This window comes from Scyliorhinus canicula, chromosome 8, assembly GCF_902713615.1.
Source record: "Scyliorhinus canicula chromosome 8, sScyCan1.1, whole genome shotgun sequence".
Lineage (NCBI taxonomy): Eukaryota > Metazoa > Chordata > Chondrichthyes > Carcharhiniformes > Scyliorhinidae > Scyliorhinus > Scyliorhinus canicula.
In genome coordinates, this window is record NC_052153.1 from 192,810,745 (window position 1) to 192,834,400 (window position 23,656).

Below are 23,656 nucleotides of genomic sequence, written 5' to 3' on the forward strand. Positions count from 1 at the left end.
CAATCCACCTACCCTGCACATCTTTGGGTTGTGGGGGTGAAACCCACTCAAACACGGGGAGAATGTGCAAACTCCGCACGGACAGTGACCCAGAGCCGGGATCGAACCTGGGACCTCGGTGCTGTGAGGCAGCAGTGCTAACCACTGCACCGACGTGTTGCCCCCTGTGAGCTGTCTTCTGGAACCTTTGCAGTCCGAGTGATGTAGGTACACCAACAGTGCTGTTAGGGAGGGAGTTCAAGGATTTTGCCCCAGTGACAGTGAAAGAACGACGATATATTTCCAAGTCAGGAGTGACTTTGAGGGGAACCTCCAGGTGGTGAGGCTCCCAGGTATCTGCTGCCCTGGTAGGTAGTTCGGGTCATAGGTTTGAGAGGTGCTGCGAAGATTATATTATCACAGCGAATTTGGTTTAGACCATGGTTAATCCACATCATAATTCCATTGACCTGCCTTTGGTCTTGTAACTCTGAGTGTACCTCACCCACCAAAAGCAGTCAGACTCAAGTTTTGAGTCTTCAATTTGCTGTCAATCTCACCAGTTTTTGAGGGAGAAAGGGAGAGTGCGCGTCTCAATCAAACAGCAGTGATAGTGAAGCACTGTGGGAGACCCCGAGGTGGTGAAATGCACCATGTAACTACAAACCTTTCTTTAGTTCATAGAGTCATATAATCATAAAGTTTTACAGCACGAAAACAGGCCCTTTGGCCCAGCTTGTCCTTGACGTCCAGTTATTACCACATTGCCCGCATTTGGCCTGTATCCCTCTATAGCCGGTTTTCCCTTATAACTGCCGAAATGCTGTTTAAAAGAGCCTCTGGCAGCTGGTTCCAGGTATCATTCATGTTTGTTTCTGTTTATAAGGTGCAGCATGGCTGCTGATCAAACAGTCGCCACCGTTCCTAATAGCTGTACAGACAGATTGGGTCAAGTCTTTGTTAAACATTCAGGTCCAACTCGCTGCTCCAGAAAAATCCTTCTCCAACTTGTTTTCACCAAGGCAGTGCCCCTTTAAGGAAACTGGCAGAATTCCTGAAAGTCCACTGTTGTAGCTGGGATAATGGGTCTTAATGACTTTAATGATGTTGATAATTTGAGAGTTAAGAGCACTAATAGAAGATAACGATTGTCTGGAACAGGCAGCTATTATAATGCTCTCACAGATACCTTGTTTGATGGTTTGAGATCATTGACAGGGGTTCATACCTCACTGCTGTGTGAAGCGCAGGAGGGAAAGAAAGGAGGTAAATGAAGAGGGAGAGACTGCAATCCAACACTCCAATCAGGAAAGGTAATTACCTGTTGCGAAGCAACGGCTCTTTCTCCGACTCCCGCACATGATTATCCCTCTCGGAGCCATCAAATGCCTCACCGCCACTATCACTTCCTCTAATCACCAGGAGCCATTCCTTCCTCATACAAACCAGGCCAGATTCACCGGAAATGTTTCAAAGTGTGGTAGCGAATGGGAACTGCCCCGAGTTTGCTGATGGTCAGCACAACGAGGCGGGCACCGCAAGTCAGCGTTAATTGGTCCACTCAAGGAGGGGGCTTCACACTGCAAATCATGGCTCGGCAGACGATTCGCTGGGACCGTGCACGCCCCACAACCCCTCCCCAGGTCGAGCAGCACTGAAACGGAACCTGCACAGCCAACCCCACTCAGCTCACGGAGCTGAGATGACCGACCCCACGATTTGGGGATGCAGACCTAGGGAGGGGGGGAGGGGTCCAGGAGGGTCAGCCACAGGGCAGCCAGCAGCCATTGCAAGCTGGGAGGAAGTGGCAGAGGCCCTCAGCTCGGGAAGCGTGACCAGGAGGACCGGCACCTAGTGACACGAGGCCAACGACTTCCACCAGGCAACTCATATGAGTTGCCCCCCCCCCCCCCCCCCCCGGAATGTGCCTGTCACTGCCCCCGCCCCGTGCCGTACCCTGGCCCACCAGTCCCCAAACCCACATTCCGACCCCACGCGAACCACCCCCCCTCACCCAAGCCCCATCCCCCAAACTCCCCTCCCCAAAACCTTCTCTTTCCCCCCCCCCCCAACACTGTGAATCACTGATGACATGCATGTCATCCATTAGCCCCTGGACCTGGGGCATCCCAGCGATGGTAGAGAATCCGGCTGCCCGGGCATCTTGATAGGCTTGGTCCATATCAAAGTTTATATAGTTTGCCTCCCGAGCAAACAGGACATCCGTGACCTCTCGGATGCCCTTGTTAATAATAATAATCTTTAATAGTATCACAAGGAGGCTTACATTACACTGCAATGAAGTTACTGTGCTGTCCGTCATTTACTCGAAAGACCAGCGAGCTTGTACGTCCTGGGACGTCGCGGGCCTCCCGCTCTGGGTCTCGCTCCTGGTCTGATGGGCGGCTGGGTATGGGGCGGGACCCTGCACATGGGCCGCCGCCTCGAGCATCTGGTGCTGTCACCACCTCCTCTGGCGTCTGGCCGCCTGGCCTGGCAGCAGCAGCACGAGGGCAAGTTCAGCGGGGGGGGGGGGGGGGTCCAAAATATTGTCCGTACTGTTCGATATCTGTAAATGATGCTACATGAAATGAATAAAAATCACTTATTGTCACGAGTAGGCTTCAAATTAAGTTACTGTGAAAAGCCCCTAGTCGCCACATTCCAGCGCCTGTTCGGGGAGGCTGGTACGGGAATCAAACCGTGCTGCTGGCCTGCTTGGTCTGCTTTCAAAGCCAGTGATTTAGCCCTGTGCTAAACAGCCCCTAGACAGGAATCCACTTGGGTTGTGTGAAGTGCTCATTTAACCACAATTGCAAATTCCTTCTTTAGCAATGGCCTTCGGCCGCTTCGGCAGTTGGTGGGAGATTATGGATGTTTAGTGGGGGCAGATGGGCAGGGACCAGTGTTGCCCCCGGAACACTGGTACACCTGATCCAGGGGTTGGCATGGAGGACTCATGCATGATTGCTCCCACAGCAGAGAACCCCCCCCCCAACCCCAAGCTCCCATACCCCCAACCCTCCCATCTCAGTCCATCCCATCAGAAACTGGACCCCACGGTTGACAGCACCCCCCCCCCCCCGCCCCCAAGCACGGGGGGGCAGCAAGCCCAAAGCCCCCCCGTCTCTTTGCCTGTGAGCAAAGATGGCTACTCACCTCCTCGGCTCCCCACAGCACCCCTTCCACATAGCCTCACATTTAGAAAAAGCAGTACTACTCGGGGCCAGTGTGGCCACTTGCTGGGGAGCCAGTTGGATATGGGGTGGCTCCCATTAATTGTATGGAAATCGGTCTTAAGGGCTGATTACAGGTTTCTCGTGGTGGGATCCCGTTTCCGTCGACAGGGGCAGGCTGCTTGCATCGCAAATGGTTTGGCGCCCAGCGTGGTTCTCACTTTTGTCCTCTCCCGCTATTTACTGGCCTGGTCGCGCTCTCACCCGAGCGCAACGAGGCCACTGAATCGTGACAGATGTGTGGCAGTGTCCTCCTATTCCACTTCATCTAATGGGCAGCACGGTAGCACAGCGGTTAGCACTGTTCCTTCACAGCTCCAGGGTCCCAGGTTCGATTCCCGGCTTGGGTCACTGTCTGTGCGGAGTCTGCACGTTCTCCCCGTGCCTGCGTGGGTTTCCTCCGGGTGCTCCGGTTTCCTCCCACAAGTCCCGAAAGACGTGCTGTTAGGTGAATTGGACATTCTGAATTCTCCCTCCGTGTACCCGAACAGATGCCGGAATCACGGTAACCTCATTTCAGTGTTAACATAAGCCTACTTGTGACAATAAAGATTTTTCAAAAAATTTAAAAATTGCCACCTTAAATTGCGAGGCATAATTAGGTGCCACCAACACAGGTGCGGTGGTTAACACAATTTTCAGATTGTCAAATACCTCCTGACGTCCAACAGAATTTCCGAATCCAATTAATTCACAGCACAACCCCTAACTCCTCCCCTGACCAACACCCCGTGGGCCTTTTCTCCCACCCTGGACGTAGAATCAATGAAAAACGGCAAGACTGCCTGGTCGATTTGCCTTGGCGCCGTGCTTTTAAACGTGCATGAACCACTCAAATTCACTGTTACTTGCTCTGGAATGAACCTTTGAACTGTCACTGGGCACAGTTCTGAATTACCCGCGTGTCCTCCAAATGAACTGTCGCGGGGCGGAGCGATAATGTCGGGACCCCCTCACAACGTCTTTATGCCCCATTTTGTGAACCGTTCGTGTATACTGTGTGCCCGCTCAGTCAGCGCTGAACTCTGACCTCAATCACTCCTTCACAGAAGCTGGAAATCTGGAGCTTCTCCCTCAAAAAGCTCTTTGACAAAGGTGTTAAGGGTTTTTTTAAAATTAATTTACGGGATGTGGTTAGGGCCAACATTTATTGCCCATCCCTAGTTGCCCTTGGGAAAGTGGTGGTGAGCTGCCTTAGACAGCGAAGGCAGATAGATGGAATTCTAGCAGCAGATCGGCCTTGATCGAATTAAATGGTGGGTCAGGCTGGTGGGGCTGAATGGACTCCTCCAGTTCCAATGTTGTGATTGGGGGAGGAATGTTGTCCCGGCAAGCTTAACTCACAGCTGCCCCAGAACGGGCAGAATTCCAACTGCCCCTCTAGTGGCACGGTACTCTGAAGGCACTGGAAGCTACTGGAAGTCAAACTCACCAATCAGTCAGCATTAATGTTAATAGGTCACGGATCCCATGTCGCGTCATGCTGATGAATAAGCCTGTGTCCATAATCCTCTTACCCAACGAAAAAGAGCAGGTGAAGAAGGCACATGCTTCGAGGTTCCAGTGTGATAAGCAGACTGATTCCTGGGATGGTGGGACTGTGCTATGGGGAAAGATTGAGGAACCTGGGCCTGTATTCCTTCGGGTTTAGCTGCAGGGAAGATGCAGGAAGGATGTTCCCCCCTGGCTGGGGAATCAGGAACCAGGAGGCACAGTCTCGGAAGAAGGTCATGGTCATTTAGGAGTGAGATGCGGAGGCTGGAGAGTCTTTGGGATTCTCAACCCCAGAGGGCCCTGGAAGCTCAGTCGCTGAGCATGTTCAAGATAGATTTCAATTAAACACTAAAGATATCAAGGGATATGGGGGTAGTGTGGGAAAATCGCATTAAATAGAAGATCAACCATGATCTTGTTGAATGGCAGGTCAGGCTCGAGGGGCCGAATGGCTTTCTCCTGCTCCTATGTTCCGATGTAATATGTGCCTGTAACACAGAGAGTGACCCTACTCTAGGGCTCCAATGCTCATCTGCATATTTTATTATTAAAGCTGAGTCCCTCAACACAGGAATATTCATTCAACATAGCTTCATAGGCAGCAGCTTTTCAATATTGGAAATGTGAAGGTTCTGCACATCATTATCAGAATTCAAAATCAGCATCTCTTACTGTTCACTTTCAGTCAAACCTCATCTATACTGTCCCCATCAAACAGTCCCAGGACAGGTACAGCACAGGGTTAGATACAGAGTAAAGCTACCTCTACACTGTCCCCATCAAACACTCCCAGCACAGGTACAGCATGGGGTCAGATACAGAGTAAAGCTCCCTCTACACTGTCCCCATCAAACACTCCCAGCACAGGTACAGCATGGGGTCAGATACAGAGTAAAGCTCCCTCTACACTGTCCCCATCAAACACTCCCAGCACAGGTACAGCATGGGGTTAGATACAGAGTAACGCTCCCTCTACACTGTCCCCATCAAACACTCCCAGGACAGGTACAGCACGGGGTTAGATACAGAGAAAAGCTCCCTCTACACTGTCCCCATCAAACATTCCCAGGCCAGGTACAGCACAGGGTTAGATACAGAGAAAAGCTCCCTCTACACTGTCCCCATCAAACATTCCCAGGCCAGGTACAGCACAGGGTTAGATACAGAGAAAAGCTCCCTCTACACTGTCCCCATCAAACACTCCCAGGACAGGTACAGCACAGGGTTAGATACAGAGTATAGCTCCCTCTACACCAGGGGTGGGCAAACTACGGCCCGCGGGCCGCATGCGGCCCGCCAAAGGTATTTCTGCGGCCCACCAAGTCATTAAAAAAAACAATTTAAAAAAAAAAAATTTTTTTTTAAGGTTAATGGGGGGGGGGGCTGTTGGGTTACTTACTGGTATAGGGTGGATACGTTGACTTGAGTAGGGTGATCATTGCTCGGCACAACGTCGAGGGCCGAAGGGCCTGTTCTGTGCTGTACTGTTCTATGTTCTATATGAGGCACCCAGAATCATAACCGGGTGAAGTAATTATTTTACTTAATATACTATGCGGCCCTTTCTGAATTGTGAATTTCTGAATGTGGCCCTTGCACGGAAACGTTTGCCCACCCCTGCTCTACACTGTCCCCATCAAACATTCCCAGGACAGGTACAGCACGGCGTTAGATAGAAACTAAAGCTCCCTCTACACTGTCCCCATCAAACACTCCCAGGACAGGTACAGCACAGGGTTAGATACAGAGTATAGCTCCCTCTACACCAGGGGTGGGCAAACTACGGCCCGCGGGCCGCATGGGGCCCGCCAAAGGTATTTCTGCGGCCCACCAAGTCATTAAAAAAAACAATTTAAAAAAAAAAATTTTTTTTTTAAGGTTAATGGGGGGGGGGGGGGGGGGGGGGCTGTTGGGTTACTTACTGGTATAGGGTGGATACGTTGACTTGAGTAGGGTGATCATTGCTCGGCACAACGTCGAGGGCCGAAGGGCCTGTTCTGTGCTGTACTGTTCTATGTTCTATATGAGGCACCCAGAATCATAACCGGGTGAAGTAATTATTTTACTTAATATACTATGCGGCCCTTTCTGAATTGTGAATTTCTGAATGTGGCCCTTGCCCGGAAAAGTTTGCCCACCCCTGCTCTACACTGTCCCCATCAAACATTCCCAGGACAGGTACAACACGGGGTTAGATAAAGAGTAAAGCTCCCTCTATACTGTCCCCATCAAACACTCCCAGGACAGGTACAGCACGGCGTTAGATAGAAACTAAAGCTCCCTCTACACTGTCCCCATCAAACACTCTCAGGACAGGTACAGTGCGGGGTTAGATATTGAATAAAGCTCCCTCTACACTGTCCCCATCAAACATTCCCAGGACAGATACAGCATGGGGTTAGATACAGTGTAAAGGTCCCTCTACACTGTCCCCATCAAACACTCCCAGCACAGGTACAGCATGGGGTTAGATATAGAGTAAAGCTCCCTCTACACTGTCCCCATCAAACACTCCCAGGACAGGTACAGCACGGGGTTAGATACAGAGTAAAGTTCCCTCTATGCTGTCCCCATCAAACACTCCTAGGACAGGTACAGCACGGGGTTATATACAGAGTAAAGCTCCCTCTACACTGTCCCCATGAAACACTTCCAGGACAGGTACAGCACAGGGTTAGATACAGAGTAAAGCTCCCTCTACACTGTCCCCATCAAACACTCCCAGGACAGGTACAGCACGGCGTTAGATACAAACTAAAGCTCCCTCTACACTGTCCCCATCAAACACTCTCAGGACAGGTACAGTACGGGGTTAGATATTGAATAAAGCTCCCTCTACACTGCCCCCATCAAACACTCCCAGGACAGGTACAGCACGGGGTTAGATACAGAGTAAAGCTCCCTCTACACTGTCCCCATCAAACACTCCCAGGACAGGTACAGCACGGAGTTAGATACAGAGTAAAGCTCCCTCTACACTGTCCCCATCAAACACTCCTACGACAGGTACAGCACGGGGTTAGATACAGAGTAAAGCTCCCTCTACACTGTCCCCATCAAACACTCCCAGGACAGGTGCAGCACGGAGTTAGATACAGAGTAAAGCTCCCTCTACACTGTCCCCATCAAACACTCCCACGACAGGTACAGCACGGCGTTAGATACAGAGTAAAGCTCCCTCTACACTGTCCCCATCAAACACTCCCAGGACAGGTACAGCACGGGGTTAGATACAGAGTAAAGCTCCCTCTACACTGTCCCCATCAAACACTCCCAGGACAGATACAGCACGGGGTTAGATACAGAGTAAAGCTGCCTCTACACTGTCCCCATCAAACACTCCCAGGACAGGTGCAGCACGGGGTTAGATACAGAGTAAAGCTCCCTCTACACTGTCCCCATCAAACACTCCCAGGACAGGTACAGCACGGCGTTAGATACAAACTAAAGCTCCCTCTACACTGTCCCCATCAAACACTCTCAGGACAGGTACAGTACGGGGTTAGGTATTGAATAAAGCTCCCTCTACACTGCCCCCATCAAACACTGCCAGGACAGGTACAGCACGGGGTTAGATACAGAGTAAAGCTCCCTCTACACTGTCCCCATCAAACACTCCCAGGACAGGTACAGCACGGAGTTAGATACAGAGTAAAGCTCCCTCTACACTGTCCCCATCAAACACTCCTACGACAGGTACAGCACGGGGTTAGATACAGAGTAAAGCTCCCTCTACACTGTCCCCATCAAACACTCCCAGGACAGGTGCAGCACGGAGTTAGATACAGAGTAAAGCTCCCTCTACACTGTCCCCATCAAACACTCCCACGACAGGTACAGCACGGCGTTAGATACAGAGTAAAGCTCCCTCTACACTGTCCCCATCAAACACTCCCAGGACAGGTACAGCACGGGGTTAGATACAGAGTAAAGCTCCCTCTACACTGTCCCCATCAAACACTCCCAGGACAGATACAGCACGGGGTTAGATACAGAGTAAAGCTGCCTCTACACTGTCCCCATCAAACACTCCCAGGACAGGTACAGCACGGGGTTAGATACAGAGTAAAGCTCCCTCTACACTGTCCCCATCAAACACTCCCAGGACAGGTACAGCACGGGGTTAGATACAGCGTAAAGCTCCCTCTACACTGTCCCCATCAAACACTCCCAGGGCAGGTACAGCACGGGGTTAGATACAGAGTAAAAGCTCCCTCTACACTGTCCCCGTCAAACACTTCCAGAGTGGGTACAGCATCCTGTGAGTTTTGGAGTAGATTTATTACTGTAATATCAGTGTTTGAGTTACAATGCCAGTCCTGAATCTGTCCCTAAATTAGGTCTATATTTATTACTGTAATAAGTTTTTTTCTGTGCAGTAATGAATCTATCCCCGGTTGGTTAACTAGGTTTACTACTGTAACATTTCTATTTCCTTCAGTTTATTATCCCAGTCAGAAATCTGTCCCTGATATTTGGAGATGTATCACTGTAATAACATTTGTTCCAGGGTCACTCTGTGAGGTGAACGCAGGAAATGACTGGTTTTCCCCCCCGGATGAGCAGCAGGGTAGCATGGTGGTTAGCATAAATGCTTCACAGCTCCAGGGTCCCAGGTTCGATTCCCGGCTGGGTCACTGTCTGTGCGGAGTCTGCATGTCCTCCCCGTGTGTGCGTGGGTTTCCTCCGGGTGCTCCGGTTTCCTCCCACAGTCCAAAGATGTGCGGGTTAGGTGGATTGGCCATGCTAAATTGCCCGTAGTGTCCTAAAAAGTAAGGTTAAGGGGGGGGTTGTTGGGTTACGGGTATAGGGTGGATATGTGGGTTTGAGTAGGGTGATCATTGCTCGGCACAACATCGAGGGCCGAAGGGCCTGTTCTGTGCTGTACTGTTCTATGTTCTATGTTCTATGGATGTTTTGGCAATCCATGGATTGCTGTAGACTGAAATATTTCCAATCGGGGCCTCAGTGGTAATAGATTCTGGTGATCCTGATAAGATGAGGTGATGCAGAACAAAGAGATCGAGGGGTACAAGTTCAGGGCTCCTTGAAGGTGGAGTGACAGGTGGACAGGGTGGTGAAGAAGGCATTCAGCATGCTAGGCTTTATTGGTCAGAGTATTGAATACAGGAGTTGGGACGTCTTGTTGCAGTTGTTCAAGACATTGGTAAGGCCACTAATGGAATGCTGTGTTCTGGTCACCCTATTATAAACTAGAAAGAGTGCAGAAGAGATTTACAACGATGCCAGCAGGACTTGATGGTTTGAGTTATAAGGAGAGGAAGGATAGACTGGGACTTTTTACCCTGGAGCGTAGGAGGCTTCGGGGTGATCTTATAGAGATCTATGAAATAATGAGGAGCATGGATAAGGTAGATAGTCAACATCTTTTCCCAAAGGTAGAGGAGTCTAGAACTAGAGGGCAGAGGTTTAAGATGAGAGGGGAGAGATACAAAAGAGACCAGAGGGGAAATTGTTTCACACAGAGGGTGGTAGCATCTGGAACGGGCTGCCAGAGACAGTGGGAGAGGTGGGTACAATTTTGTCCTTTAAAAAACAGTTAGACAGTTCCACGGGCAGGGAGGGTATAGAGGGATATGGGCCCAATGCGGGCAAATGGGACTAGCTTAGTGATAGAAACTGGACGGCATGGACAAACTGGGCCGAAGGGCCTGTTTCCAGGCTGTAACCATCTATGACTCTAAGATTCTATAATGATCTCAGCAACGTGAAGTGACGATCAGTTTAGATCACAGCACACACGATGAATCGCGAAAAACTCTCAGCCAGTTCCCGAACAAATACTAATAAATCACATCGCGGTAGCACAGGTCGCACCTGAGTAATGCTGAAAGAGAGGTGCGTTTTGTATAATTCAGTCATGGCATGTGGCAGTCGCTGGCTGGGCCAGCATTTATTATCCATCCCAGAGGGCTTTTGAGAGTCAAACCTTGCTGTGGGTCTGGAGTCACATGTGGGCCAGACCAGGTAAGGACGGCAGATTCCCTTCCCTGAACCAGACGGGTTTTTATGACATTATCGTCATTCAACATTTAATTCCAGATTTGTTTTATTGAATTCAAATTTCACCATCTGCAGTGGCGGGATTCGAACCTGGGTCCCCAGCGCATGACTTGGGTCCCTGGAGTACTAGTCCAGCACCAATACCACTATGCCACTGTCTCCACTAAGCTGCCCTCAAAGCTTTTCATCTCGCACTCATCAGATCAATTCACAAGAATACAAAATCTCAGAGGGAACAACAAGTTGTACTGCATGAAAAACATAGAAAATAGGAACAAGAGGAGGCCATTCGGCCCTTTGAGCCTGCTCCGCCATTTATTATGATCATGGCTGATCATCGAACCCTGATCCCACCTTCACCCGATATCATTTAATCCCCTTCACCCTCAGTGCGATATCTAACTGCTTCTTGAAAACATACAATGTTTTTCCCTCAACTACATCCTGTGGTAACAAATTCCACAGGCCGACCACTCTCTGGGTGAAGAAATTTCTCCTCATCTCTGTCCTAAATGGTCTACCCCGTATCCTCAGACTGTGACCCCTGGTTCTGGACACACCCACCATCGGGAACATCCTTCCTGCCTCTACCCTGTCCAGTCCTGTTAGATTTGTTTAGGTTTCTATGCGATCCCCCCTCATTCTTCTGAACTCCAGCGAATACAATCCTCACCAATTCAATGTCTCCTCGTACATAAATCCTTCTATCCCAGGAATCAGTCTGGTAAACCTTCTCGGCACTCCCTCTGGAGGATGAACATCCTTCCTCAGATGAGGAGACCAAACTGATTGGTTGCTGAAAGGATGCTGATTGGTTGGCAAATGGACTCTGATTGAATGCGCCAGGAAACAGTGAATTGCAAACATTTATTTAAATCCAAAGCAGGCGTGTCGACTCTTATTAGTCAATGTGTTGCCTTGGGGAATGAACCAGGGAATGGCTGATCTCTAAGCTATTGTTTAGTTGAAAAAAGTGCAATATGTGGACATGCTCCTCCTGTCAGCAAAGGACAGGACCCTGTGTGTGAATACAGAATCACAGAATCCCTACAGTGCAGAAGGAGGCCATTTGGCCCATCAAGTCTGCACCAACCCTTGGTAAGTGCATCCTTCTTAAACCCACACCACCACCCTATTACCAAGGAACCCCACCTAACTTTTTGGACACTCAGGGCAATTTACCATGGCCAATCCACCTAACCTGCACATCTTTGGACTGTGGGAGGAAACCGGAGCACCCGGAGGAAACACACGCAGCCAAGGGGAGAAAGTGTCTCCCCACAGACAGTCACCAGAGGCAGGAATTGACCCGGGTCCCTAGCGCTGTGAGGCAGCAGCGCTAACCAATCTGGCACCATGCTGCCCTAAATACATGTAGCTTCGAGCACGTATAAACGAGTCGCACTGTGAACCTCACTGATAATCCTAAATTGTTGGTAGGCGTAATTGTTAGCTCAATCATGATTGTTGAGTGAGTGTTGCCCAATTGTGGAATCACATCTAATGTTGGGCACTATTTTGAGTTTTGCAAGCATGGGCTGGTTGGATAGAGTCTTGCCCGTGGTAAAGAATTGCTGTAACATGCTGTTTGATCTGATTCGCCATCTGTCCGGCCTACATTCCGAGCGTCACACAGGCACTGAAACTCATACACCACATCATTCAATTGTGTGATGGGCAGAACAAATGTTTGGCTTGGTGGGAGCACCCTATTAGTGTGAAATGCTGCTCCTGTTGCTGGAGTCACAGAGTTGACAGCACAGAAAGGGGCCCTTTGGTCCACCGTGCCTGCACCGGCCTACTAGCAGCATGAAGCAGCTAGCTCCACCTGTTGCTCGAATGTTTTGCGGTACCTTGCTCTTCCAGTGTAACCTGAGGTAGGCCAAGTGCTTTTCGGAGGGGAACGTGACGGCCTTAGGCCTGTTTGTGCGATATACAGAGCAAAAGGATCTGACCAGGGTCACCGTTAGCCTGCAGGATGCCTTTGATGCACCTATTTCAGCATCAACTTTGCAGAGTGAACAAATGGCACGGGCCCTGTTTACGAGGTAGCCAATCAGAACAACCTTCTGCCGTGCAGAACTCCAAAAACCCCAACAAGTGTATTGATCACTGAAAGCAGCTTTTTGCACAGCGTGGGAGGGTGAGCTGTGAGGAGGATGCAGAGATGCTTCACTGGGATTTGGACGGGCTGAGTGAGTGGGCACAAGCATGGCAGAGACAGTATAATGTGGATAAATGTGAGGTTATCCACTTCGGGAGCAAAAATAGGAAGGCAGATTATTATTTGAATGGGTGTAAATTGAGAGAGGTGGCTACTCAGCGAGACCTTGGTGTCCTCGTGCATCAGTCGCTGAAAGAAAGCGTGCAGGTACAGCAGGCAGTAAAGAAGGCAAATGGTATGAAGGCAATTAGGGATGGGCAATAAACACTGACCCAGCCAGTGACACCCACATCCCATGAACATATAAAAAGAAGTAAATGGCCTTCATAGCAAGAGGAGTTGAGTATAGGAATAGAGATATTTTACTGCAATTGTATAGGGCATTGGTGAGGCTACACCTGGAATATTGTGAGCAGTTTTGATGTCCTATCTGAGGAAGGATGTTCTTGCTATGGAGGGAGTGCAGTGAAGGTTTACCAGACTGATCCCTGGGATGGCGAGACTGTCATATGGGGAGAGATTGACGAGGTTGGGATTATATTCATTGGAGTTTAGAAGGATGAGGGGGATCTCGTAGAAATTTATAAAAGTTTGACAGGATCAGACAGGGTAGATTCAGAAAGAATGCAGGGGGCGTCCAGTACTAGGGGTAATAGCTCGAGGATAATGGGTATTAGGACTGAGATGAGGAGAAATTTCTTCACCCAGAGAGAGGTGAATCTGTGGAATTCACTCCCACAGACAGTAGTTGAGGCCAAAACGTTGTGTAATTTCAAGAAGGAATTAGATACCGCTCTTGGGGTTAATGGGATCATGGGATATGGAGGAAGGCGGGATCAGGGTATTGAACTTGATGATCAGCTATGATCGTAGTGAATGGCGGAGTAGGCTCGAAAGGCCTGCTCCTATTTTCATAGAATCATAGAATTTACAGTGCAGGAGGAGGCCATTCAGCCCATCGAGTCTGCACCGGCTCTTTGAAAGAGCATCCTATCCAAAACCATGCCGCCACCCTATCCCCATAACCCATTAACCCCACCCAACACTAAGGGCAATTTTGGACACTAGGGGCAATTTAGCATGACCAATCCACCTAACCTGCACATCTTTGGACCGTGGGAGGAAACCGGAGCACTCGGAGGAAACCCACGCACACACATAGGGAGGACGTGCAGACTCCGCACAGACAGTGACCCAAGCCGGGAATCGAACCTGGGACCCTGGAGCGGTGAAGCAATTGTGCTAACCACTATGCGGCCTTGCTGGGCTCCTCCATCATTGGGTGAGACACTATTAAAATGTAGGGATTGTTGGACCAGATCAATGTGGTCAACTCTTAAATGCCGTCAGGGATGGGCAATAAATGCTGGCCCATTTCGATGTATGTATGTATATAGTAGGTGGAGAACCCTTGGCAGATTTCTTAACTAGTGCGTCAAGGGAAGGGAGTTCACTTGACTGCTTCATTGCGAGGGTACATTTGAATGCAGGATGGAGCCCATTAGCACATGCAAAGTGGAATGAATCTGTTTTAATCAGCGTAAAATGAAAACCTTCGAGAGCATGCTTCAACATTCCGGAATAATAAATACAGGATTAAGGCCTGCGCAGGAATTCTATAATCTTCAGAAAGCCGGAGCCAATTTGCAAACCTTTATCCTGCGATTCATTAATAATTCATGAAGTAATTCAAAGCAGTGAGAAGGAACAGATGGTGAGCCGGTATCACACACATCCCACTAGAGCACGATTTAGACACACAAATAGTCCCCTTGCTCAAGGTGAAGTTGAGAAACAGATTGGGCAAATTCAAACAGGGATTCAAAACTAATTAGATAATGTTGCTTAAATACCGTGTTTGATCCAGAGGTTTTGCTTAATGGAACCGAATGGGAAAATCCATCGTGTGTGGCGAGCAGGGAAAGGAGTCAAATCATTGGAATTCTATATAATGTAGGGGCTACAAAACAAAGCCGAGGAGAATCTCAGTCAGCAGCGCACCCCGCCCCGATGAACTAAATTCATTCTGTGCTCGTTTCGAGCAGGAAACCATCAAACCGCTGTCGAGTGCCCCAGCAGCACCGGACATTCCCATCACAGCTTCCGAAGTCTGATCGGCTTCCCTGAAAGTGAACCCTCAGAAAGCAATATGTCCTGATGGAGGTCCCTGGTCGCGCACTCAGATCCTGCACGGACCAATCGGCAGGTGTGTTCGCGGACATCTTCAATCTCTCCCTACTCCGTTCCGAGGTCCCCACCTGCTTCACGAAGATCACCATCATAACCGGTGCCAAAGTAGAACCAAGCAACGTGCCTCAATGGCTACCGTCCGGAGGCCTTGACATCGATTGTAATGAAGGGCTTTGAGAGGTTGGTCATGAGATACGTCAACTCCATACTCCCAGAATGCCTTGATCCACTGCAATTCGCATACCTCCACAACCGGTCCACAGCAGATGCCATCTCTCTGGCCCTACACTCATCCCTGGAGCATCCCGACAACAAGGACTCCTACATCAGACTCCTTCAACACCATAATCCCAGCCAAGCTCATATCAAAACTCCAAAACCTAGGACTTGGCTCCTCCCTCTGCAACTGCATCCTGGACTTCCTGACCCATTGACCACAATCAGTAAGGATAAACAACAACATCTCCTCCACGACAGTCTTCAGTACCGGGGCCCCGCAAGGCTGCGTACTTAGCTCCCACTATATTCCCTATATTCAAATGACTGCGTGGCAAATTTTGGCTCAAACTCGATCTACAGGTTTGCTGATGACACAACCATAGTGGGTCGGACCTCGAACAACGATGAGTCAGGGTACAGGAAGGACATAGAGAACCTAGTGGTGTAATGCCAACAATTTCTCCCTCAACTTCAGCAAAACTAAGGAGCTGGTGATTGACTTCAGGAAGTAAAGTATCGTGCACACCCCTGTCTGCATCAATGGGGCCGAGGTGGAGACGGTTGACAGCTTCAAATTCCTAGGTGTGAATATCACCAAAAATCTATCCTGGTCCACCCACATCGACGCTACAACCAAGAAAGTACAACAGCACCTATACTTCCTCAGGAAACTAAGGAAATTCGGCAAGTCCACATTAACTCTTACCAACTTTTACAGATGCACCATAGAAAGCATCCAATCGGGCTGCATCACAGCCTGGTATGGCAACTGCTCGGCCCAGGACCGCAAGGAACTTCAGAGAGTCGTGAACACAGCCCAGCCCATCACACAAACCTGCCTCCCATCCATTGACTCCACCCACACCCCCCGCTGTCTTGGGAAAGCGGGCAGCATAATAAAAGAACCGGATTATTCTTTCTTCCAACCTCTTCCATCGGGCAGGCGATACTAAAGTCTGAGAACACGCACGAACAGATTCAAGAACAGCTTCTTCCCCGCTGTTGCCAGACTCCTGAATGATCCTCTTATTGACTGAACTGATCTCTTCACACATCTTCTCTACTTAGTACTACTCCCCGTATGCTTCACCCGACGTCTGTGTCTATGTATTTACATTGTGTATTTATCCTATAACCTATTTTTTGCACCACCGGGGGGGGGGGGGGGGGGGGGGGGGGGGGGGGGGGGGCGGCCGCCCCCCCCCCCCCCCCCCCCCGGGCCGGATCCTCCCGGGCTCGCCGAGGACTCCGCAGGCCGCCCGTATGGCCAGGTCCCACCGGTAAGAATCTTGTGTAATTTACGCCGGCGGGACTGGCCGAAAACGGGCGGCCGCTCGTCCCATCGCAGAGCGGAGAATCGCCGTGGGCCGTTGCCAATGGCCCCCCGACCGGTGCGGCGAAATTCCCGCCCCGGCCAAAAAACCGCCGCCAGAGAATTTGGCAACCGCCGTCGGGGCGGCGGGGCACGATTCACGCCGCCTCCCGCCGATTCTCTGGCCCGGCGGGGGTGGTTGGAGAATCCCGCCCCATAACCTCACACTTTTCCACATTTTTTTCATCTGCCACTTCTTTGCCCACTCTCCGAGCCTGTTCAAGTCCTTCTGCAGCCCCCTTGCTTCCTCGATACTACCTGTCCCATTACAGATCTTTGTGTCATCTGCAAACTTAGCAACAGTGCCTTCAGTTCCTTCTTCCAGATCATTGATGTATATTGTGAATGTTATGATCCGAGCACAGACCCCTGAGGCACACCACTAGACACCGGCTGCAATCCTGTAAAAGACCCCTTCATCCCCACTCTCTGCCTTCTGCCAGTCAGCCAACCCTCTATCCATGCCAGGATCTTACCCTTAACACCATGGGCTTTTAACTTATTTCATCGAGTCAGCACCGGCTCTTGGAAAGAGCACCCTACCCAAGGTCAACACCTCCACCCTATCCCCATAACCCAGTAACCCCACCCAACACTAAGGGCAATTTTGGACATGAAGGGCAATTTAGCATGGCCAATCCACCTAACCTGCACATCTTTGGACTGTGGGAGGAAACCGAAGCACCCGGAGGGAAACCCATGCACACACGGGGAGAACGTGCAGACTCTGCACAGACAGTGACCCAGCTGGGAATCGAACCTGGGACCCTGGCCCTGTGAAGCCACAGTGCTAAACACTTGTGCTACCGTGCTGCCACAATTCTGATTTGATTTGATTTATTGTCACATATACTGAAGTACAGTGAAAAGTATTTTTTGCAGTCGACGGAGCGTACACAGTACGTACATCGTAGACAAAGAGAATAATCAACAGGGAACATTGACAATGGTACATCGACAAACTGATTGGTTACAGTGCAGAACAAGGGGCCAAACAAAGCAAGTACATGAGCAGGAGCAGCATAGGGCATCTTATAGGGTATCAATAGTGTTCTTACAGGGAACAGATCAGTCTGAGGGGGAGTCGTTGAGGAGTCTTGTAGCTGTGGGGAAGAAGCTGTTCCTATGTCTGGGTGTGCGGGTCTTCAGACTTCTGTACCTTCTGCCTGATGGAAGGGCCTGGAAGAGGCAAAGCCTGGATGGGAGGGTCTCTGGTAATGCTGTCTGCCCTTCCTGAGGCAGCGGGAGATGTAGACAGAATCAATGGGAGGATGGCAAGCTTGTGTGATGCGTTGGGCTGAGGTCACCACAGTCTGCAGTTTCTTGCGATCTTGGACCGAGCAGTTACCATACCCAAGCTGTGATGCAGCCGGATAGAATCTCTCTATGGCACATCTGAAGAGGGTTGTGAGAGTCGATGCAGACCTGCCAAATTTCTTTAGCTTCCGTAGGAAAGTAGAGACGTTGTTGGGCTTTTTTGACTGTTGCATCAACGTGAGTGGACCAGGACAGACTGTTGGTGATGGTGCCCCCCCCCCCCCCCCCCCCCCCCCCCCCCCCCCCCCCCCCCCCCACCCCCCCCCCCCCCCCCCCCCCCCCACCCCCAGGAACTTAAAGCTATCGACCATCTCCACTTCGGAGCCATTGATGCAGACGGGAGTGTGTGTCGTGTTGCGCTTCCTGAAGTCGATGATCAGTTCCTTGGTCTTTCCGAAATTTAGAGAGAGGTTGTTTTCGGTACACCATGCAAAAAAGTGATTTATCTGCCTGTTGTAGTCTGATTCGTCGTTGTTTGATATACGATTCACCACAGTCGTATCATCCGCAAACTTATAGATTGAGTTGGAGTTAAATCTTGCCACACAGTGTGTGTGTATAGGGAGTACAGTAGAGGACTGAGCACACATCCTTGCGGGGCCCCGGTGTTGAGGGCTATTGTGGAGGAGATGCTGTTGCCTATCCTGACAACTTGTGGTCTGTTGGTGAGGAAATCAAGGGCCCAGGTCCAAGGGAGGGGTCAAGTCCAAGATTGCAGAGTTTGGTTATTAGTCTTGTCAGGATAATGGTGTTGAAGGCGGAGCTGTAGTCAATGAACAGCCGTCTTACATGGGTGTCCTTGTTGCTGAGGTATTCGAGTGTTGATTGTAGAGACAGGGAGATAGCATCTGCTGTGGACCGGTTGCATGATAGACAAACTGCAATGGATCGAGACCGTCTGGGAGGCTGGCATTGATCCATCTCATGAATAGCCGCTCAAATCATTTTGTGATAACAGACATCAGGGCCACCGGTCAGTAGCCACTTTCTAGTCCTCTGGGACCCTTCCTGCCTCCTGAAAGATCACCACCAATGCCTCCACAAACTCCTCTTTTAGAACCCTTAGGGTGTAGTCGATCCGGTCCAGGTGATTTATCCACCTTCAGACCTTTCAGTTTCCCCAGAACCTTCTCCTTAGTAATGGTCACTCACCTCTGCCCCCTGGTTCTCCTGGAGCTCTGGCATCCCACTGGTGTCTTCCACCATGAAGACTGATGCAAAGTAACTATTCAGTTCCTCTGCCATTTCTTTGTTTCCGATTATCACTTCTCCAGCCACGTTATCCGGTGGTCCAATGTCTATTTTTGCCTCCCTCTTAACTTTTATATATTGAAAAAAAATCTTCCTATCTATTTTGATATTACTATCGAGCTTGCACTCATATTTGACAATGAATCATCGGACTCGAAACATTAGCTCTTTTCTCTCCCAACAGATGCTTCCAGACCTGCTGAGATTTTCCAGCATTTTCTCTTTCGTTTCAGATTCCAGCATCCGCAGTAATTTGCTTTTATAGCACTTATACTTCATCCTTCTCCCCTATTATTGCTTTTTTAGTTGTCCTCTGCTCGCTTTTAAAGGCTTCCCAATCCTCTAACTCCCACTAATCCTCGCCACTTTGTATGCTTTTTCTTTAGCCTTTATGCCATCCTTGACATCCCTCGTCAGCCATGGATGCCTCGTCATCCCCTTAGCATGTTCGCTCCTCCTTGGGATGAATTTCTGTTGTGCCTCCCGAATAACCCCCCAAATCCCCTGCCATTGCTGTTCCACTGTCTTCCCTGCTTGGCTCCTTTTCCAATCAACTCTGGCCAGCTCCTCCCTCATGTCTTTGTAGTTACCCTTATTTAATTGTAATAACGTTACATCTGATTGCAGCTTCTCCCTCTCAGACTGCAGGGTAAATTCTATCATATTGTGGTCACTGCTGCCTAAGGGTTCCTTCACCTTAAGATCCCTAATCCAGTCTGCCTCATTACACATCACCAAATCCAGAATTGCCTGTTCCCTAGTAGGCTCTGTCACAAGCTGCTCCAAAAAACCATCTCTTAGACATTCCACAAATTCCCTTTCTTGGGATCCACTACCAACCTGATTTTCCCAGTCCACCTGCATATTGAAGTCCCCCATGATTATTGTAACATTGCCTTTTTTACATGCCTTTTCCATCTCCTGATTTATTTTCTGCCCCACATCCTGACTACTGCTAGGGGGGCCTGTACATTACTCCCATCAGGGTCTTTTTACCTTTGCAATTCCTCAACTCTACCCACAGAGATTCTATGCCTTCTGATCCTATATCGCTTCTTGCCATCGATTTACCTTCATTCCTTACTAATAATGCAACCCCGCCCCCTTTTCCCATGATGAGGACTTTAAACTCATTAAAGGAGCCAAAAGCTCAGGTGAGGTTTGTGAAGTTTCCAGAACTTTCCATTTGATTGGATTCTTTGTGGAAGTGATAAGAAGGATTAATGAAGGTAGTGCAGTGGATGTGGTGTACATGGATTTTAGCAAGGCATTTGACAAAGTCCCACATGTCAGATTGGTCAAGAAAGTGAAAGCCTCTGGGATACTGGATCCAATGTGGCAAACTGGATAGAAAGTTGGCTTCTGATCGATGGCTGCATTATAATTGGAACGTTCTTTCAACTGGTGTTCCACAGTGCTCAGTGTCGGGACACTTACTGTTTGTGTTATATATTAACGATTTGGATGTGAATGTGGGGGGCATGATTGGGAAATTTACAGACGGCACCAAGATTGGCCGAGTGGTGGACAGTGCAGAGGATAGCTATAATCTCCAAAATGATATAGATGGGTTGGTGGAGTGGCAGATGGAATTTCAAACAGAGAAGTGTATGGTCATGCATTTAGGGAGGTCGAACAGTTCTAGAGAGTACACAATAAATAGGAATATACTAAGAGGGGTACATGAAGTGAGAGATCTTGACGTACAGGTGCACAGGTCCCTAAAGGCAGCAGTTCAAGTAGACAAAGTCAAGAAAGCATAAGGAATGTTCTCCTTCATTGGCAGAGGTGTAGAATATTAAAGAAAAGATAGAGGCCGGGATTCTCCCAAATCCCGGCCAAGTGTTGACGCCGGCGTCAAAACCGGAGCGAGTGACGCCGATGTCAACAAGCCTCCAGGCCCAGTCACTCTTCCCTTCCTAGGGGGCTAGTATGGTGCCGGAGTGATGTGCGCTCGAAAGACAGCGCGACACAGTCGGCGCGGGTCCGCGCATGCACGCCACGGCCAGCGCGGTCTGCGCATGCGTGTGTGTTGCCATCTCAACGCCAGCCCCCGGGCAATATGGTGGAGCCCTACACGGGCCCGGCTCGGAGGAACATAGGTCTGCCCCCCGGAATTATGCTGCCCGGTGATCGTTGGCCCCGATCGCGGGCCTGGCCACTGTGGAGGCCCCCCCCCCCCCCGGAGTTGGATGCTTACATAACCCACGCCGGCGGAACTCGGCGGGCAATCGGCTGCGACCGCGCGGGCGCGATTGGCGATGGTTCTCCGGTCGCTGGTCGTAGTGGCGTGATTATCGCCGCCCCCCGGCGATTCTCTGACCCGGCGCAGGATCGGAGAATCCCGGCCTAATATTGGAATTGTACAAAACACTGGTGAGTCCACAGCTGGAGTATTGTGTGCAGTTCTGGTCACCACAATAGAGGAAGGACATTAATGCTCTGGAGAGAGAGCAGAGGAGGTTTACAAGAATGTTTCCAGGGCTGGAAAAGTGAGGCTCGGAGGAGAGACTGGAAAGGTGGGCGTTATTTTCCTTGGAACAAAGAAGGCTGAGGGGTGACTCCATTGAGGTGTTCAAAATGATGAGGGGAAGAGATAGGGTGGACAGAATAAAATTGTTTCCCCTGGTGGAAAATTCTAGAAGCAGGGGACATGGATTCAAGATAAATGACAGAAAGTGTAGAGGGGACATGAGGAAGAACTGGTGTGATTCTCCATCCCTCTGCACCCGTTTTCTGATATGGCACCCCCCCCCCCCCCCCCCCCCCCCCCACCCACCCCACTGGCAGCAGGATTCTCCGTCCTGGCAGCCGGCCGATGGGGTTTCCCATTGTGGGCACCCCCATGCTGCCAGCAAACCTGTAGGCGTGAGAGCGCCGCCGGCGAAACAGAGGATCCAGCCGATCGAGGACCCCGCAGACGGAGAATCCTGCCCAACATATTTACGCAGAGGGTAGTGGGAGTCTGGAATTCGCTGCCCAAGTTGGTGGTGGGAGGCAGAGACCCTAAACACTTTTGAAAAGGACCCGAATCTGCACCTTAAGTGCTCTGATATTAACTGGACACCAACAGTGGCTGGGGTACTGGACCGAAACCTCAATATTTTAGTTCATTTTTTAAGACTGCGGAAATAATTATTCGCTCCAGGACTGATTGCATGGAAAAAGGGGGCTTTGGTATTTTAAAAGAGTAACTTTATTATGAGGTGTTGAACTGATTTTAACTTCAAACCCGAAACGAACAGCTACCCTTTAACATTACTACTCCATTTCCCTTGAACAACAAAAAAAGAATGCAGCTCTCAATCAAGCTTTAACAAGCAAGGCCGAAGGTGATATTTGCTTTCCAAAACAGTTCCTGGCCCTTGTGAGATTCCCTTCAGATTCTATCTGAGTGACTTCAAATGCCTGCCTTAACCGGGTTGTTTTAGCCGGTTTCCTTGTCTCCAGATAAGGCTGCTCTGTTTTTAACTATTGTCACTTTTTAAGCTGTCTCACTTGGTGAAGAAAACTGCCTCTCTTGTGATCCCACAAGGGTTACCAGATCAGAGATTATTTCCTTTCAGTTTTCTCCCAACACACTAAACTTCTAATGCTTTCAAAATGAGCTCCACCTTGCACTGACCTCACTTCCTCAAGGTGAAAATCTGCAGGCTGCAAATCATTAACTCTCTGGGGACGTTCCAGTCAAACCACACTAACCCCAGGCCTTTAACCCTTCAATTGCCCACTGCATTTATAATCCAATTTCCTAAAATCTTCCAATCGCCAGGCTGAGGTGAGGGAACGCGAGAATTATCCACCTAGTGTCATGTGGATGTACCTTTAAGAAATGGGTGTTTATCAAATAGCTGCAGTGATGTCAGTGTGTGGGTGGAGCTGAGCTGTGACTCTGCTTTTACTTTCGCTTTGAGCAAAATGAGCTGGTGTGTGTCTGTGTGCTTTAGTTTCATTTTCAGAGTTGAAGAAGCTGCAGTCGCAGCAAGAAGGTGCATTGATCTCTCGCTGCGATCTAAAGACTGTCTCCAGATCATTTGAGGATTTCAAAGTAATAACGGTTTCTGTAGAGAATTTAAACCTGCTGCCTTTCTGTGAAAAGAGTCTTTAGAACTTATGGATGTTGTTAGGAAAGTTATGAAGGGTTACTTATAGAATATTGTATCTGTGGGGATGATTGGTGTTGACAGTTGTTAAGATGTTTACTGCGTGTTTATAAAGTGTTAACTGGATTCATCAATAAACATGGTTTTGTTTTAGAAGTACTTTAAATCTCTGTTGCATCACACCTGTAAAATAGGCCTGTGTGCTTCCCTATTTGGGCAGCACGGTAGCATAGTGGTTAGCACAATTGCTTCACAGCTCCAGGGTCCCAGGTTCGATTCCCGGCTCGGGTCACTGTCTGTGCGGAGT